Source organism: Canis aureus, chromosome 10, assembly GCF_053574225.1.
Source record: "Canis aureus isolate CA01 chromosome 10, VMU_Caureus_v.1.0, whole genome shotgun sequence".
Lineage (NCBI taxonomy): Eukaryota > Metazoa > Chordata > Mammalia > Carnivora > Canidae > Canis > Canis aureus.
Genome location: NC_135620.1, coordinates 25,171,069 through 25,183,269, shown reverse-complemented (window position 1 = coordinate 25,183,269; position 12,201 = coordinate 25,171,069). Strand labels below are relative to the sequence as shown.

Sequence of the window (12,201 nt, the reverse complement as noted above, 5' to 3'; positions counted from 1 at the left end):
TGGCCTTGGCAGTGGGATTGAGGAGGCACACAGGAAAAGCAGAGACGGTCATTCAGCTAGGTTCTGGGCACCCACTTGGGCCAGACAGTGGGCCAGGTGCTGGGGACACAGTGGTGAATGTGACCATTCTGTCCACATAGAGCCCTACGGTCTGGCAGAGACAGAAACTGAGTGTGTCATAGTGTGGTGTCAGTGCCTCAAAGCAGGACCTCCAGGGTGCTTAGGGAGAGTGAAGCAAGGGGACACAGGTGGCCGGAGAGTCAGGGATGGCTTTCTGGAGGAAGGGACTTTTCTTCTGAGAAGTTAGCCAGGCAGGGATGGGTGGTGTGAAAGACTGTGGGCAGCAGAATGTCAGGTACATTACCTGACCCTGCTTTAAAAATGCTCACCTTGTTAAAACACAGTGGGCCTGGGGGTGGAAACAGCTTCTCACAGAGTAAGCAAGTGTGTGGCTCATCTGTCCCCCAGCCTTGGTATCTGCAGCTGCAGAGGGTGAGAAACTGCTGCTCCTCACCATTTGGGAACCACAGGGGAGGGGGTGGCTGGGCTGCCTTGTGTGGTTATCTCTGAAACATTCTTGGCTCAGAGGCAGAGGCATGCCAAAGCATCCCTGAGTAGTGATTGAAGTTTCTAGGTTTGCCTTTGGGGAAATTCTTCTGCAAAAGCTCATGTATGGTTCCCACAGAGCTGCTCCAGATTTCAGACTTGGTGTCTTATCACACTTCAGATGAAACAGCACAAGCCTGCACATCTGCCTCTGCTATTTTTTGCCTGTGGGTCCCTGTCTGATATTAAATATTGCCATCTTGCTTACTGCTGTGAATGGCATTTTCATAGCCCTTTCTACAATAATTAGTTTCTTGATGTCTTTTTTCTCTCCCCAGTGCTGATGAGAGGAGGATGGAAATCCTCAGGTAGTTCACCCGAGAAGGCGATTTCCTGAAAAGGGCCATGCATGTGGCTGTTTCCAGTCCTGGGTTATCCAGCGAGGATGCCTGTTTGGTGATTAACAGCATTTCTCCAAGTGTGCTCCTTGGAGCCTTGGCTTCACACCATGCCAAAAGGTGTTTTATGAGAAAGTGATCCCGAGGTCATTTGTTTGGGAAATACTTGATTAAGAAATGTTGAATACATTTCCTGGGTTTGGGACTTCTCAGAACCTTTCATATGTGAACGGGCACTGGAAATTTCCAGAAGGAGAATACAGCACCCAGAGTGGCCCAGACTCTCCCCATTGCAAGAGTAAGATAGTAAGTATCTTGTTTTCCTAGGGCTGCATAATTGGGTGGCTTAAGACAAAAAAAGTTTGTTTTCTCTCAGTTCAGGAGGCTAGAAGTTCAAAATCAAGGTATTGGCAGGGCCACAGTCCCTCCAAAGATTCTAGGGAAAGAATCCTTTCTTGTGTCTTCCTAGCTACTGGTGGTTGCCAGCAACCCTTGGCATTCCTTGGGTTATAGACAAATCACTCCAATCTCTGTCTCCATCATCACATGGTGTTCTCCCTGCATGTCTCTGTGTCTTCACATGCCTTTTTATGAAGATTTAGTCATGGGATTTAGGGCCCAAGCTACCCAGTTTGACTCATCTTACCTTGGTTGCCTCTACAAAGACCCTATTTCCAAATAAGATCACATTCACAGCAACCATGGGTTAGGATTGGGGCATATCTCTTGGGCGGGGGGGGGGGATACTGACCCACTATAGATGGGCTAGAGAGAAAAAAATTTTAAAGCCGGAAGCCTGTGGCTCAGCACACAGGCTCTGAAGCCAGATCTAGCATTAAATTCCAACCAGCAATCGAAGCAAGTCAGTAATTGTGGCACCTCCAGACTCATTCTTCTCATCTAATCATCTCATAGGCCTGTTGTGAAGATCAAAGAGATAAATACATAAAGCATGGAGCCCAGTGCCCAGTACACAATGGAGCTTTAAGCAGCAAAGTAACAGGGTCAGATGAGTTTTTTGAAAGAAACCAATCCCCCTGGTTTCTGGGTGGGAGGATGAGTTGGCAATACCCAACTTCTGTCTTGATCTCGTTAGGCCTTTTCCTCAGAGCATCTGAGGAAACACTCCCTATAGCCTATCTGGACACAGTAAAAAATAGCATGAGGGATGCCCAGATCTGAACCATATGAGGCTCTGCTCAGGGAACATGGACTCAGGGCTGCCTATCTGTCCCACTGTCTGTCAACTTAGACATCATCATGAGACATGGGTCAGTCAAGCCATCAAAAGTTTTGGAATCTGTTTCCTCCTCTAAATGTGAGAATAACAGTCTCTTGCAGGTATCTCTTATAGTGTGACATGAGGATTGAATGGCAAAATGCATAGTAAAGAGCTTTGTAATATGCAAGTGAGTGCTCAAGATGTATGTATGTATGTGTGGTGGTGGTGGTGATAGGGACCAATGCCCCTCAAAATACTGCTCCTAGCAGGTCATCCAATGCCCCTATCAGACAGTCTGGCTTACTCTGATCCTAAGGCAGGTAAGAACAGGGCAAAGGTAATTATTAGGAAGAAGTCTTCTAAGATACGAAGGTATTGAATCTCAGCCAAAGCTATCCTCAGCCATGCCACTGAGGTCTTTGCCAGGAACCAGAGATGTACAGGGAAAGCAAAATGATGCACAGCCTAGGCTGAGTGGGCCAGGGCAGGCAACAAGGGTCTGTTCCTTTATCTTAATGAGATGCCCAGTGGCCCAAACTCAGAGGTAGGTGGGCATGACTCTGCATACTGCAGCTGGGGTTGGGGCTAGGGCTGGGGGCTGGGAATATGGAGCCCTGAAGGTCTCTAAGAGACTGTTCAGATGATAGGGAGGATGCCCATCACTAGATCTGCAGGTGGGACAGGGCCCAAAAGAGCTGCATCTTATGATTCAAATGCAGGAAAGCAAACTCCTTAAGGCCCTGTGATTTATGGGGGGCCATGATGTCTCAACCTGCACCAAACCTGTCTTTAGAAGCTGGCCCCTGGGTCTCAGCACATGCACAAGCAGCATCCACTGTGTTGCTGCTGGCAGGAGCATCCTACAGAGCCTGGGAGATGGAAAGTGCATGCAGAGGTCCAGATGTGCACTCAGAGCCCAGGGGGACTTCAGAATTCTCTCCTTGACAAGGGGCCTGTGCCTTGACTTGCTTCTGGAACCAGCACCTGTGGAGATAAAAGGGCACCCTCACCATCAAAGTATACACTCCTAAGCCATGCCCCCTCTGGAACCAGGCTGGAGCCTTGGAAGATATCAGAAAATGAAACCCAAGAAGGCTTAGAGACCACCAGGGAGCAACACAGGGGCAGCAAACACCAGAGAGACCAGATGTCTGCCTGCAAGGACCTCTTCGGATTATGGGTTCTTGGGGTAGCACCCCTCTTGTTCACTGCTTCTCCTTAGCCCCAGCACAGTGCCTGCCTGATGTACAGCACACACTCATCTAATAGTGGACAATGCCTGGAATTCCCACTGCCAGTCCAATACCATTTTGCTAAGTACCTGCAAGGCCACCTGATAAATGCTAATGGGAAATGGAAATAACAAGATAAGAACCAGAGATACAATTAGAGTGTGTAAGGCCTCGAGCTGCAGAATTTAGGTCCTGTCTCCCCCCCCCCCTTAAAGGGCCCCACAACCCCTCAGATTAAAAAGTGGTCATGATGTGTCCTACCCCTCCAAGAGGGTGGTTGTGAGTATTGCTGAGGCCACTGATAGGTGGTTGGTCACAGAGCTGCACAGAGTGTGTTCAGTAAATGCTGGCTGTTGATATTATTTTTCTAATTAAAGCATAAAACATATGAAATATTATATGAAACAATGCATAGAACTTAAATGTCCAGGGCAGCCCCGATGGCCCCGCGGTTTAGTGCCGCCTTCAGCCTGGGGTGTGATCCTGGAGACCCTGGATCGAGTCCCACATCGGGCTTCCTGCACGGAGCCTGTTTCTCCCTTTGCCTGTGTCTCTGCCTCTCTCTCTCTGTGTCTCTCATGAATAAATAAATAAAGTCTTTTAAAAAAATGCGTGAGTCTTTAAAAAAAAAAACTTAAATGTCCCATCTGAAGAGTTTTGGCACCTGTATGCACCTGTGTAATCATCATCTCAAGACATAGATATTTCAACATTTCCAAGCACCCCAGTTCCCTCACAGGCCTTTCTGGTCAATCTCTGCCTCCCTGCTTCCAGAGGCAACCATTTCTGATTTCCCTGATCATAGATGAGCTTGCTCATTCTAGAACTTCACACAAATGGCCTCATAAATATATTCCCCGGTCCCATTCTTCTGTCTGGCTTTCTTTTTTGCTCAGTATAATGTTTTTTAGGTTCATCCATGGTGTTGCAGGTATTTGCAGTTTGTTATTTTTTTGTTGGTGCATAGTATTCAATTGTATGAGTATATCACTTTAAAAGAAAAAGGCCTATTCTCCTGTTGATGAACATTTGGTTTGTTTTAGAGTATGGAGCTATTATAAATAAGTCTGTTGTAGACACTCTTGTACAAATCTCTGTGTGAACATATGCTTTCATTTCTCTTGGGTAAATAATCGTGAATGGAATCACTGGGTCACAGAATATACACATTTGTAAGAAACTGCTAACCCATTTCCAAATGCTCGTGCTGCTTTGCCTTCTCATCAGGAATGTATGAGAGGTCCAGGTGTTCAGTATCCTCACCAGCACCTGCTATTAGGCGTCCTTTTCACTTCAGCCACACTATTGGACAAGAAAGCATACCTCACTGTGGTTTTAATTTGCATTTCCCTGAAGACTAATGACGTTGAGCAACTTTTCATGTGTTTATTGGCCATACGTGTATCTTCTTTTGGGCAATCTCCATTCTCATTTTTTAAGTTGGCTTGTCATTTTGTTTTGTTCTGTTGAAGTTATTTATATATTCTGAATACAGTTCCTTCATCAGATATATGCATTTCATATACTTTCCTTCTGTGGCTTGCCCAGTCATTTTCTTAATGGAGTCTTCAGAGGATAAAAAGCATCTTTTTTTTTTTTATCACATTTGACAAGCAATTCATTATTATTTCTATTCATGGTTTATGCTTTTTGTATCCCGTCTAAGAAATTTTTGCTTACCCCAAAGCTGTGAAGAAATCCTATGTTTTTTTTCTGGAAGCTTTTTAAACTCTTTTTTTTTTTTTTTTTTAATTTTTTTTTATTTATTTATGATAGGCACACAGTGAGAGAGAGAGAGAGGCAGAGACACAGGCAGAGGGAGAAGCAGGCTCCATGCACCGGGAGCCCGACGTGGGATTCGATCCCGGGTCTCCAGGATCGCGCCCTGGGCCAAAGGCAGGCGCCAAACCGCTGCGCCACCCAGGGATCCCTCTGGAAGCTTTTTGATTCTAGGTTTTACATTTAGATTATGATCCAACTCAAATTATGATTTTTTAAAATTATAGTAGTTTATTAGAGCCATAAATACTAAGGAAACACTGAGATTTTTGAAAAGATCAGACTTTACCTAAGCCTCAGGCTGAAGAGGTAATATCAGTTCAAAGAAAGGGCCTTTGTTAGTGTCATGGCTGACTGACCACAGGCCACAAATGGTTGGTATAAGAACTACCAGCCAAAGAAAAAGCTATGTTGACTTCCCCAATTACTTCCAATTACTAACTCAGACAACCATAGCATGACCTTAAAATGGCCCTGGGAACCATAGCAGGTCCCAGAGGATGGCCCTAGGATGATCACCAGGAGATGACACTCAGGATGCAGGTGAGCCCTGCCCCATGGAGGCCCAGCCAACCATCAGAGGCATCCTTGCACTGACAAGTTGGAAGATGACATGACTTTAGGCAGCTCCTTGTGGCTGGATGCAGCCCATCCTAAAGGTGGAAAGGCCTGCTTGCAGCAGACATCAGAGCCTTCCACCTGGCCCAGGGACAGCCTGGACAGTTAAGACAGTAGGTCTAGAGGTCTAGTGATACGGGAACCAGGGTGAGAGGCATGAGGAGATGTGGCAAGGAGGAGAGGCAAAGGTTGTGATCTTAGCAACCTTGCAGCCAGCCTTTGAAAGCCTGATCTATAAGCTCACCTGGCAGCTAGGGCCTGTGAGATGTGTTCTTATCTCAAGGATACACTAAGGATGTCCCTCTCTTGGGCCCTGGGAGAAGGCCACTGGGGTGTTCTGTTTGTCCTGGAGACCCTGCCACAAACTAAGTGCCTTGCTGGCTCTGCCAGCAACCCATCATACATCTTGTCTACCCTCTTATTATGTTGGGCCTGGCTCTTCTTATCATCGCACTGGTTAATATGAACCGGCTAAAACTAATATAAACTGTGTTACATTGCTTTGCTCTCTTTCTCTGTACTTTCAAAGATGAATAGGACTGCTAGGACTCACAGAAGAGTAGGTCCAGGCTCTGGCAAGGGAAGCTTTCCAGCTGCCCACACTCCACTGGTCCAACTTCTCCAGAGAAAGGAAGAGATGTGCTAAAGTCACACAGCTCATGAGTGATGGCATAGGGATTTGAGTCTGGGCAGTCTGACTCTAGAGTCATATCCTATCCCAAGGAAATTAATGGATCAGTGGTTTCTGATTGCTCCTTGGTTGCCTGAGCGGGCCGGCGCAGGACAAAACAGAGACTGCAGGTCTCTTGGTGCACTGTTTATGGGGAGCCCCTGAAAATCACCACCCACCAAGACCAACAAGCCTAAATCTTGGAGGCCAACTCGAGCTGGTCCTCCAGAGGGGGCAATGTCTGCATCATTTCCTTCACTGGGAGGGAAGCATCACATGAGGTGGCCTGTGACACTGTAGGTTAATCCAGAACTTGGAGTTTTTAAAAAACAAAGTTCTTTGCCTCTGATTCTCTTACAAGAGATTCATTCCAGCATCATTTCTAACTCAAATAATTTTGAATGTCAATTGTGTGTTTTTAATGAGCCTAGAAATTTTCATAATTACCCTTTTTTTTCAAAGCCATAATTATAGGTTTGAGTATACGCTACAGACAAGAAATTTAAATAGCACTTTTTACATACTTAGGCATTCTACTTCTTTTTCCTTTCAATAAATAAATAAATAAAGCTTCCAATTATCCTTCTATTATCTTTCTTTTCTCCTTGAGGTAAACTCTAAGATATGAGACTCTAATTGGTGCCTCATCACCAGGTCATGCGTCCCACCCAGCCCCATCTCCCTGCCCTTTCAGGGCACCTTTGTTTCCCTGGCACTGGTTCAGAGGGGAGGTCACCATGAACTGGGACAGGCTTCCCATCTCCAAGCACAATGAATGGCAGGGGGTGAGAAGGGTTGGCTGCAGCTGATCTCCAGCATTGAAGGCCCAGGCTAGCCCTGAGCATACCCAGAGACCTCCCACAGGTGTGCAGGGAGCCACAGCCCCACGGGGTATTGCACTGGGAACAGAGCCTCCCAGACCAGCCTCTTCCTGTGTAAAAATCTGCTCCTGGTGCTACTCCAGAACCTCCCTTAGTTCCTTGGCACATATTTGAATTTGCATGCAGGTGGATGGGCAGGGTGGGGACAGGACAGGGGCCAGGGAGACCACAACTCTTGATTCACTCATTCATTTATTCACTTACTCATTCTTCACTGAGCATCAGTGTCCTGGAATTCACGGCCAAACAAATCTCTCTCCTCATTCACACTTACTGTATGCCTGGTACAGAATTTGGCACAAAGGATCCAAAAAGGGTGAAACTCAGATCCTTCTCACTCAGACCTCCTCTACCTCCTCGCAAGTACCACGAAGTTTGGCATGACTCCTGGCCCCACCGCATCCTCAGGGAGGAGGGCTCTGCTTCACCCCACTTTGGCTCATCCCCTCTGAGCCAAGTCAGTCTGGTCCCTACCTAGTGGTCTTGCTGTTCTGTGGTCCCTGAATACTTCCTGGCATTCCTGGGTATCTCCTCATTGAGCTCATGCTGGGCACTTTCCATGCATGGCTTGCGTTCTACTCTTCAAAACTGCCCATGGGTATAGATGTTATTGCCTTTTCTGGTGAAGAAACTGAGGCTCAGAGAGATCATATTTGAAGCATGCCCTGGGACTCTGATCCACACATCTCTTCCCTGGACTTGCTTTGTCAAGGCAGGCTAGAAAACGAAAATGTTTCTTCTTGGGTTATGATAGGCTGTTCGGGCTAGGAAGAGGCAGAGATCCTGCTCTTGGTGAGACTTTAGTGTTTTCTCTCTTTCCAAACAACAAAAATCAACCTCCCTCACATCCCATTGCTGCTGGGAATTTATCTACTTCTGAGCCCAAAAGCCTATGTCCTGGGAAGGTTGTGGCAGGAACAAAAACATGTGGCCAGCATCAGAGGAGACTCCCAAGAGTGTCTGTCCTAAACCAGGCTCCAAGAGGAAAACAGCTGCCTCCAGGACAGGAGGCAGGAGGAAGGTGCCTGTACAGCTGCCCTGAGGTAGGAGGCCAGCCAGAGAGAGGCCCCTGTGGGTGGAAGGCAGCTCTTTGTCAGTGAGCAGAGGCTGAAGGGAAAGGGGTCGCCCAGGCCTATGTGTGCATCGTTTTGGCATACCAGCTCCAGGAGGGTTGGGCTGCTTCCATCCTAGCTCACCATCCTGCAAAAACCAGCTGTAAAAACAAAGGAAAAAAAAAAACAAAAAAACAATCCTATAGTCCTAGGAGACTTAGCAAGTTAAGTTCATTGTCAAACACTTACTGAGCACATAGTCTGTGCTGGGTGCTAGGTCTTACTCTCAGAGATCTTATATTCTCCTAAGGGGAGACTGACAAGAAGCAAGAAAAAACAGTAAACAGGACAATTTCTGAGAGTGATGAACTCTGTGAAGAGAATGACTCCTGAAGAGAAAGGTGACAGCTTTGGATTGGGTGCTCAGAGAAGGCCCCACTGTGGAAGGAACCACTGAGTTGATCCACAGGTAATAGGAAGCAGCCAGCAAGAACTGGAAAAGAGTGGTCCAGGCAGAGGGACCAGCTAGTACAACTGCTCCAGGGCCCAGGCAGGCCTGTGCTTTGGAGGAGCAGGAAATTGCGAATGGAGAAGCTGGAGAAGCTGAAGGGCATGAGGAGAGCAAGAGGTGATGGGGCTTGAGAGGTCAGCTCATTCTGGCTGCCAGGCAGACAGTGAACTTCTGGAGAGTGAACGTCAAAGCAGGCAGATGGGAGCTGATAGAATTCTGATTTTAGAATTCAGCCATTTCCCAGAAGAGTTTCCATCCCTAAATATCTAAGCAGTGTCATGCTTAGAGGGAGACTGGCTTCATCTTTATATTCCTCAAAGTGCAGACTGCTCAGAGTGTTTGACCATCTGCAGCTCTCTCTCCATGGAGCCCATGGCCAGGGCTGGGCCTCGGGAAGCCTGTGTGGGCGGGACACATCCGTGCAGCCGGTGGCTCAATAAAAATAGTAAATGCAGCACACCAGGCCACCCAGGGGACCGGCGCATTTCATCCAGGAGCCAAGAGCCTCCTTCACAGTCTGTCCCTGTCTCCATACAGGCCTGCTGTGGTCCTGCCCACTGTCGTGGCTGCCTGGTTTCCTGTGTGTGAACAGACCCCTACTAGGGCTGCAAAGGTGAGCAGTGACCTGGAGTTCACCACCCACGCTCTCCTCATTGCCTTTCAAGCATGTCCTCTAAAAGCATTTGATAAGGAAATGGCTCTTTCTCCAGAATATTCCATCCTTCTGGACCTGGAAGGCTGCAGGACAGAAGGTCCAGCAGGCTTCTCTGGACCTGGGAAGGTCGTCTTCTCATATGCACTCCACACACTGCAAGTCAGAGCAGGACCCAGGGTGCAGGAAAGGGGATCATAGGGTTCTTATTCAGGCTGTGAATGGCACTGTACTGTAACAGCCCTTCTTCCTTTCCTCTCCTCTCAGACCTGGCCTGCCTCATATGGCAGGTGCTTGGACAGCAGGCCCTGAAATGAGGATGGTGGCGGCTGTGCTTCATCTGAATCTCCACTCTATTCAACTGGCAGTGGCTGCTTTGAGAAAGGTGTTAACAAGACTTCATATCATGCATTGGTTCATGAGGAAAGAATGAAGTGATAGATTAGTGATGTCTGCCCTGATGGTGGGAGAAGACTGTAGGCATATGTGCCTTTATTTGTCAATCCTGTCACAGGCTGACAAGTCTGGAGACATCAGCTGGAGAATTGGCATCCAACTCTATCTTCCTCTGTGTAGCTGCCCACCTGGAAGGCTGCTGTGTGGCTTGGCAGAACCAGTTCCCAAATTCCAACCTGCTCAGGTCCCTGTGGGGCTCCCAGTGCAGGCCATACCAAAGAGAACTCCCCAGCACTACCCAGGCCTGACCCAGTCCTTTCCTCAATTCAAAATTCCCTAATCATATGGGCACTAAAGCAGGTTTCTAACCCAGAACTTTCTTGGGCAGGGATCCTCCACAGAAGACTAAGCAGCTTCAGATCCCTGCTAATAGACCAAGCTAAGTGGTAGGAGTTTTAATTAAATAAAATGTAAAGACAGTTTAACATTAATAAAGTCTCAACAAGTTATTAAAAGTCTGCTCACAAATCGAATGAGGAAAACCATGTTGAAAACACACTGCAAAGACAAACACTTTTGAACTTTGAGATTAATTACTCAGTTTGAGCTTTTGATTCGATCTTAGTGGCTAATAAGGTCCATTAAAAAAAATAATAAATTCAAAGGTATAGAGGCACTTTCTACTCCAAATCTTCAGTCCTCAGCTTCAGCTGGAGACAGGCTGCTCAAACCCAGCTTCACTTGAAAACAAATATACATCTCTAGTTGAGTGGCAGGCTTAACGAGCAGTCACATTCCATTTTAATTGCTAGATTATTAGCAAAGACAGCATCTCCACAGATGACTGCAGTGCATATAAATTGGGAGTGAGATACTCAGCTATGTAACTTTTTCCAAAGAAATGCACACACGTAGACAGGGCCAGCTCGTCTCAGCTCTCAGGGGTGGTGGCAGTTGTTCTTTGCCCATGGCTCCTCCTCTGGGGCACTTTTTAATAGCAAATAACCCTCTGAAAGGATCAAGTGAGGTAGAATTCTGTAACACTAAAAAGCCTCAACAAAACCATCCCAGATTATCTATTTCTTCACCTGCATGAATGATTATTCAAAACAGGTTTAATCAGCAAACAAGATAAAGCCATTCTCAGGGCAGCACATTTGGCCCTCCTAGCTGGCTCTTGAAATGGGGCCCACTTTCAGATAAAGAACTAATATGAGCTATTGTCCGTCTCTTTTCTGAAGATATTTGAGCTTGAACAACATAATCCTCGTAGCCCCCTTGGGTAGGACTCAGGACTTCTCTGAGCCTTCTGGGCTGCTGCAAATAAAGTGGAAGAGCCCCCTAAAGCAGCCACATAGAGCAAGGGGCAGATGATAAATGGGTGGCACTTCCAGACAGGGACCCTGTCTGGGCTCCTGCCCACTGCCTGGCACTCAGCTACCTACTTTCACCCAATCCTCATGCTCCCCTAGGCAGTAGAACAGCTCTAGACATGGAAGCACCAAGGCCACATCCAACACCTTTGGTTTTAAACATTCTGCAGAAATTGCTAGACAGGAAATAAGGACTCCCCAAAATATCAGGATCCTTTATAGGGTGACCACACTGGTCACCAAGTTTACCTGGGCTTTTTCTAGTTTTAGAGCTGACCCAAGCCCTGCATCCCAGGTTGCCCATCAGTGTCCAGGATGGTTGCTCATTTAGCCTATTCCTAAATGTCCAAGGAGCACATGCCAGATGCCTTGAACAGTGCCTTCCACTTCCAGGGAAGCGACTGGAGAACCATGGAGCCTCCCTGGAATCCCTAGCTTGCTCCCACCACCCACTAGCTCTGCCTGCCATGGGACAGAGTACCAGACCACGGTTTCCCAGGATAGGCCAGCACCAGCTGCCATCCTGGCCTTTGATGGCCTGGCCCTGGGTGAGGAGCCTTCCCCACATACAGGGCTCCGAGTAACAGGCATATCTGTGAGTAAAATTTATGATTCGTGTTTCCACTGGAGTTAACCTTTTAACCCTGGGAGTGCTTAATTGCCTTTTCCAGGTTTTGCTGTAATAACCAGCTTGACTCTTGCCAATTTTGGCTGAACTGAGAAATACTGAATGTGTGACTGGAAACGGAAAGCTCATTACTTGATACTTGATACAGCTTGTGCCAAATCTTTAATTCATTAAATTCACTCATTGTGGCATCTTTTCCTAACGACAGTCAGAAATTTCCTTCATATGCAAACTTCCCAACTC

The 12,201-nt window shown here is 47.1% G+C and overlaps 1 protein-coding gene across 19 annotated transcripts in view; it reads right to left on the bottom strand.

Moving 5' to 3' along the window:
* Positions 1-12,201, bottom strand: part of LOC144322134 (uncharacterized) — a 162,846-nt gene that overhangs the window by 40,267 nt on the left and 110,378 nt on the right. For 18 of the 19 annotated variants that reach the window (XR_013387701.1, XR_013387700.1, XR_013387704.1 and 15 more), the window contains one exon: positions 2,950-3,150. The exons of the other annotated variant lie outside the window; for it this stretch is intronic. The gene's annotated coding sequence lies outside the window, so the exon portion shown is untranslated. The remainder of the gene's footprint in view (positions 1-2,949; positions 3,151-12,201) is intronic. 19 annotated transcript variants of the gene reach the window in all.